The following is a 6,000-nucleotide window of genomic DNA, read 5'->3' as shown; positions in this document are numbered from 1 at the left end:
TTTTTAAATGTTAGAAATGATAGGGAGTGAAGCCTTTAAGACTGAACCTATTTACTCATGAGCAAATATTGGTTATGCTAGTATTTGGATGAGAGACCTCCGAGGAATACCAAGGTCGCAACGTGGAGGCAGGCAATGACAAACCACCTCTGAACATCTCTTGCCTTGAGAACCCTATGGGGTTGCCATAAATCAGCTGTGACTTGATGTGGAGGAGATATCCAAATAATTGGTTCTTGTAGGTTATCCAGGCTGTGTAACCGTGGTCTTGGTATTTTCTTTCCTGACGTTTTGCCAGCAGCTGTGGCAAGCATCTTCAGAGGAGTAACACTGAAGGACAGTGTCTCTCACTGTCAAGTGTGTAGGAAGAGTAATAACCTACAAGAACCAATGAACTGACCGTGAAAGCCTTCGACAATATCCAAGTAATGTTTAGCAATACTAGTACTTTGCATGCATTTAGTTCTAGAGACTATTGAAAGCTCTTGATATACATGATCTCACCAATTCTTACAATGCAAAGATAGGTCAGTATTTTAATCCCTGTATTGCAGATGAGTATGAATGGGGGACTTCCTCATTCATAGTTGTAGAGATCAAGACTGTGTGACCTTTGAACAGGCAAGTCCCTAGTTCATGTTTTACTTCAGCTAAGGACATCCTAGATGCCCTTAGAGACAGATTTGTTAGCTTGTTCTCCCCCTTCCCCCAATTAACAGCATAATATGATACACATCGAGGGATATGATATGAAAGTACGAAAACCAGATAGTAACATGTAATAGATATATGCTCAACTGTGAGAACTATATTGTTAGAGCACTAAAGTACATTTTGTGGTTTTTAAGTTATCGGGATGTGAAGATCCAATTGGTGTCAGAGGAAGCACATTCTCTGGGCTCAGTTTCCACCTCTATGGTCTGACTTTTACTATAACACAGTTTCATGTTCATGTTCTTGTATGTAACCAGTTCTTCATCACCACCTTTCCTACCTGACCCTCCGCTCTCCTTCCTTAACTGCTCATTTACCCTTCCTTTCCTTCTGCTTCTTCCTGTCTTGGTCCTTCCATTGAAGAGTGTAATGACTCCGAGTTAGGGTTGCCATCTGTCCTGGAGAAAAATATCCTGTCTCTTTAATAGAGGATTAATGGGGTGTTATCCCTAATACTCCAGACTAGCCCAATCACATCAGACCTCGGAAGGTTAGCAGGGCTAGTACATAGATGGGAGACCACCAAGGAAAACTGGGGCTGCTGTGGCAAACCACCTCTGCTTATCTCTTGCCACGAAAGCCCCATGAGCTCAAACTTTGTGGGGTCGCTACGAGTCACTTGTAACTTGACACCACACTTTACCTTGTAATGTGGTGTTATTTACCCCTTTGCCATCAAAATCTTTAACTGTGCATTCCTTTATATCGGGCCTTTATTAAAGGGATAGGGCATTTGTTCTCCAAGTCAGTTGGCTACTATACTCCAAGCCGACACTAGAGCAGTTGTGTTCAGCGCTGGCCACAACGTTGATGCTAAATGAGAACCACTTTACACATTCTAGCTAATCTGTGGAGGCACTCCATTTTATGTGTTAAGGGTGACTTCTGAGCATGTCATTTTCAAAAAACGGTGAAATAATCACAGATATCTGCTTCTCTCTTGATAACGTTGCTAGGAATGGATGTCTGAGAGGGTCTGTATCCACGTGGCTATAATGTGTATTCATTACCTATTGGTTTTTATGGGAGGGTTATGGCATGGGAAGATTGCTTCCCTCTTTGTCTGCCTTTCAAGTGGTACAGACTTACTTAAATCAGAGAGAGTAAAGAGGAAAAAAAAGCCAAGAGAACATCTGAATCCAGCAAAGGGTTAAACCCCTTTCAGCGTTTCATAGAACTGCTGAAAGAGGAAGTGGGAACACAGCTTGATTGACGGAGAAGAGGACGGAACAGAACACTGCCAACCATGGGGAAAGAAGATTGGGGAAATATATAAAGAAACACATTGGGTAGACCTACATGGAACCGATACACACGGGACCCTAACCGTGATGTAAAGTGACCATATATACTAAGTAAAAGCAGCAGAGTACCCCATAAAAATGGAGATCAGTGGGAGTTTTGGAATCCAAAATGTAATGTTACAAGGTAGTCAACCTTACTAAAAGAAGCCTTATCCTTTGCAGCAGGGTAATTTGCCATTGGGCAGTGTAAAGGAGATGCATTCACTACCATTAAATGCTCTGCCCTTAAATGCTCATTATTAGTTTGTTAATAGTAATCGTATTCATTTTTCAAATCAAAGTTGTGCAGTCCCTTTTTAGCACGTGTTGCATTGTAACAAAACTACTCTTTGTAATGCTTACAGCTGCGGCGAAACCAGGGGCCAACGTTACCACCGTCTCCCCAAATGCCACCCTATCGACAGTCGCACCTGCTGTGCCTTCTAACACCACCGCCTCCGTCACAACAAAAGCCGTCACCACTACCCCTACAAAAACCACTTCAAATGCCACCATCACCACCACTGCGAAAACCAATACGACGAAAACCCCACCAACTTCACCCAAATCTGCCAATGTGACCGTAGTAACACCCAAGACATCACCTGCTGCCAATTCCACTGCAGCAGCAGGTAGGTGCTGACTTTGTGTTTTCTGTGGGGTTCTGGCATCTGCATGGTGACACTTGAAAATTACCTGTTCTGGTGTCTTCTAGATACAGAGCTGCGAGAGCTGCAAGGAAGGCCCAGTCGCAATTGCAGTGACGGACCCTTGAATGTCATAATGTTCTTAGAGAGACAGCGTGGTGTAGTGGTTAAGAGCAGTGGTTTGGAGCGGTGGAGTCTGATCTGGAGAACCGGATTTGATTCCCCACTCCTCCACATGAGCGGCTGAGGCTAGTCTGGTGAACTGGGTTGGTTTCCCTGCTCCTCCACATGAAGCCAGCTGGGTGACCTTGGGCTAGTCACACACTCTCAGCCCCACCTCCCTCACATGGTGTCTGTTGTGGGGAGGGGCGATAAAACGGCAAATGTCATAGTAGAAACATGATTTTTATTCTTTTATTTCAGCCACTGCTAAAATTCCAGGAAATCTTTCCAGATCTTCAGGGTTTGACGTGGGAAGTTTCGTAGGTGGCATCGTGTTGACCCTGGGGCTTCTCGTCGTTGGCTACATCGGATGTAGAACTTATCATGCGAAAAGGGGTGTCCAGTACCGAACCATGTATGTCTGGTTTATTTACTTTTAAAAATATATATACCGCTTTTTCCTATGCTTGATGCAGTTTAACGGAGAATCCAAGGAAAGAGATAAGTCAGGGTGTTATGAACAGAAGCTTCCTCCTAATGGAATAATGTTCGAGGGCTTCTTAGGATGAGATTCCTGCTGCTCTGGCATTGCTTTTTGTGTACCCTTTTTTGTACAGTTCTAGGTTTAATCCCTGAGTCCCAAACCAACATTTGTTGCAAGCTGCCCTTTCGTCAAGCTCTTTGTTGAGACTCAGGTGAGGTTGTGCCAACTTCTGAAGACCTAGTAGGCCCCAGAAGACATGCCCTATCACAGTGCCAGGAAGGTATCCTTGCCTACCATTTTTACAGGGCACAATACTACAGAGGATTGCTGCTGCCTTGGCCCTGAGTACTACCTCCAGTGCGGAAGCACTCTATATGCGCCTTTGACTGGAATAATTTATCCTCATGCCTTCCGTAGAACCGAGCAGCATAGCATCCAGTTGTTAGTGGCCAAATGCCTCTGTTTGCTTTCATCTCAACTGTGCTTGGGAGTCTGCCATGCACTGGACCAGCACAACTTTGCCAGAACAGGAACACCGTGTTGATAAAGCCTTTTGTAGTCAGTTTCTAATCTTTATAATTCTCTTGCTGTATGGAAGGTGACTCTCTTTGATTAGCAGCCATCAGGTCGCAGGGCCGCACCCCCTTCTTTTGAACTATTTTAGCCACTTGTATTCACAGCATCACTCCCTATTGAATGGCAGCAAACCTCTGACCCCCCCTCCTGCTGTTCGTAAAAACCACCCTCCTTAACAAAGGAGCACATAGACCTTCAAAGCCTTTGTCCTGCTTTGCAATTTCTTGTAGCCGAGCCGTTCCCGGGAAAGGCACACGGCTGCATTCCGTGCTTGCTGTCACTTGCTCATCCTCGCTCTGATCCTGGAATACCCAAGTCTGCATTTGGCTTCCCCACCCCCCAAGTACCTTTAGTAAAAGGAGGGGAACAGAATTACTGTAGTAAATTCTGCTTGCGTTCCTCCCCTCACCCCCTTGTCACAGTAAGGCCAGCTGTTGTTTCCTCTGCACATTTGTTCCTTGCAGTTGTGGACTCCCCTGTGGCGATTTATGCAAGGAATGCTTGAACATGCGGGATTAACCTTGGGCTTGGCCTGCTCTTGACAAATGTTCTGCAGCTCTCTTAACTTTTGGCCTTGATATGATTTTTATCAAGCTGTGTTCTGCCGCTGATATGGATGGCCTTGGCATATTTATCTTCTCCTACAGTTGGCTCCCTCATTAAAATAATATTTATATGTATATGTGTGTGTGTGCACGCAAGAAACTTTCCTGCTTTCCATTACCTTCCTTCCCTATGCCATGAGCATGGTCTTCCATAGTATACCGCATCCTAAGGGGATTGTCCATTTGTCTATGAATATAAGGGTAGGGACTAACAGAGGAGGTGGTAGAACGTTAGAATCACCTCAGAGGTCCATTTTATCCAGCCGTATGTCTTTAAAAAGGGGGCCAGCTTTCAAAATTATTCTAAGCAATGAGGCTTCCAACCACATTCTGGGCTGTTGACATAAGCCCTTCAACATAAACAAAATACTCTCCATTTGATGGAAATGGATGGGTTTTTTAACCATATACTTGGTTAAAGTATATATAACCATATACTTGGTTAATTTAGTCATTAATATTGCTTATGGTACACTAATGAACTGTCTTCTTTTTCCCCAGTGATGAACATGATGCTATCATTTAAAGATTATACTTCAAAGATAACACATGAAACAACCACTCCTACTCCTGCATTTAGAAACCATCTTTTTTTCCAGAAAACATGCCTTAATGGAAAAAGTTGATCACAGCCTACATGGGAGTCTTGTAATTCTTGTATCATGTGTGCCCTATAAGATCCTAAAGGATGCTGAATGCGTCAAAGCACTGAAGAATTCCAAGAAATAACTACATGGTTGCCACCAGTTTATGAATCACCTTCTGAGGAAATTAAAATAGCTTAGTTAACAGTTAGAACCATCTAGCTGTTGTGCACAAAAGATCAGAGACACCAGCTCCCGTAATAGGACACAAACAGTTCAAAGGTGTGACCACACTTATAAGTCCCTGTAAGTCACATGGTCTTTCTGTACAATAAACTATTCAGACAATACTAGATAAATAACAAAGCTTCCTTTTTCAAAGGCAACCGGTGAATCCAAAAGCAACATTTTCAGTTTGTTTGTATTAGGTTTGTGGAATGTAGTTTTTTTGTTGGGGGGGCATCTTTTTTGTTCATGATCTAGGGAGTTTCAAGATTTGCGCTTGTTGGATTGTTAAGAAAATATTTGTCTCCTTTCTAATGCCAAGAAGAAGATGGAAGGGTGTGTGTGTGTATTGGGGTGGTGCTGTTGGAGGGGGGGTCTCTTTGCTTTTTTGCATGGGGTAGGAAAATATTTTGAATAATGTGTTGTTTGAAAATGGTACAGTATCTGTGTACCATTGCTTATTAGGTTGAGGTATGTTTGGAGACATTAACAGGGTTTTTACCACAAAGGTGGATTCACATGAACATTTTTGGTTTCATATGGTGAACCAGTTATGTCATTGTTTCAGCGCATCACATGGTTGAACATACAAAGCTGCCTTATTCTGAGTCAGACAGTTTGTCTATCCAGTTCAGTATTGTCTGCTCTGACGGGCAGTGGCTCTCCCAGGCCTCTCCCAATATCTGCTGCGTGAGATCCTTTAACTAGAGACCTTCTATA

This window comes from Euleptes europaea, chromosome 12 (genome assembly GCF_029931775.1).
Source record: "Euleptes europaea isolate rEulEur1 chromosome 12, rEulEur1.hap1, whole genome shotgun sequence".
NCBI lineage: Eukaryota > Metazoa > Chordata > Lepidosauria > Squamata > Sphaerodactylidae > Euleptes > Euleptes europaea.
The sequence above is the reverse complement of the archived record's forward strand: the minus strand, read 5'-3'. Positions refer to the sequence as shown.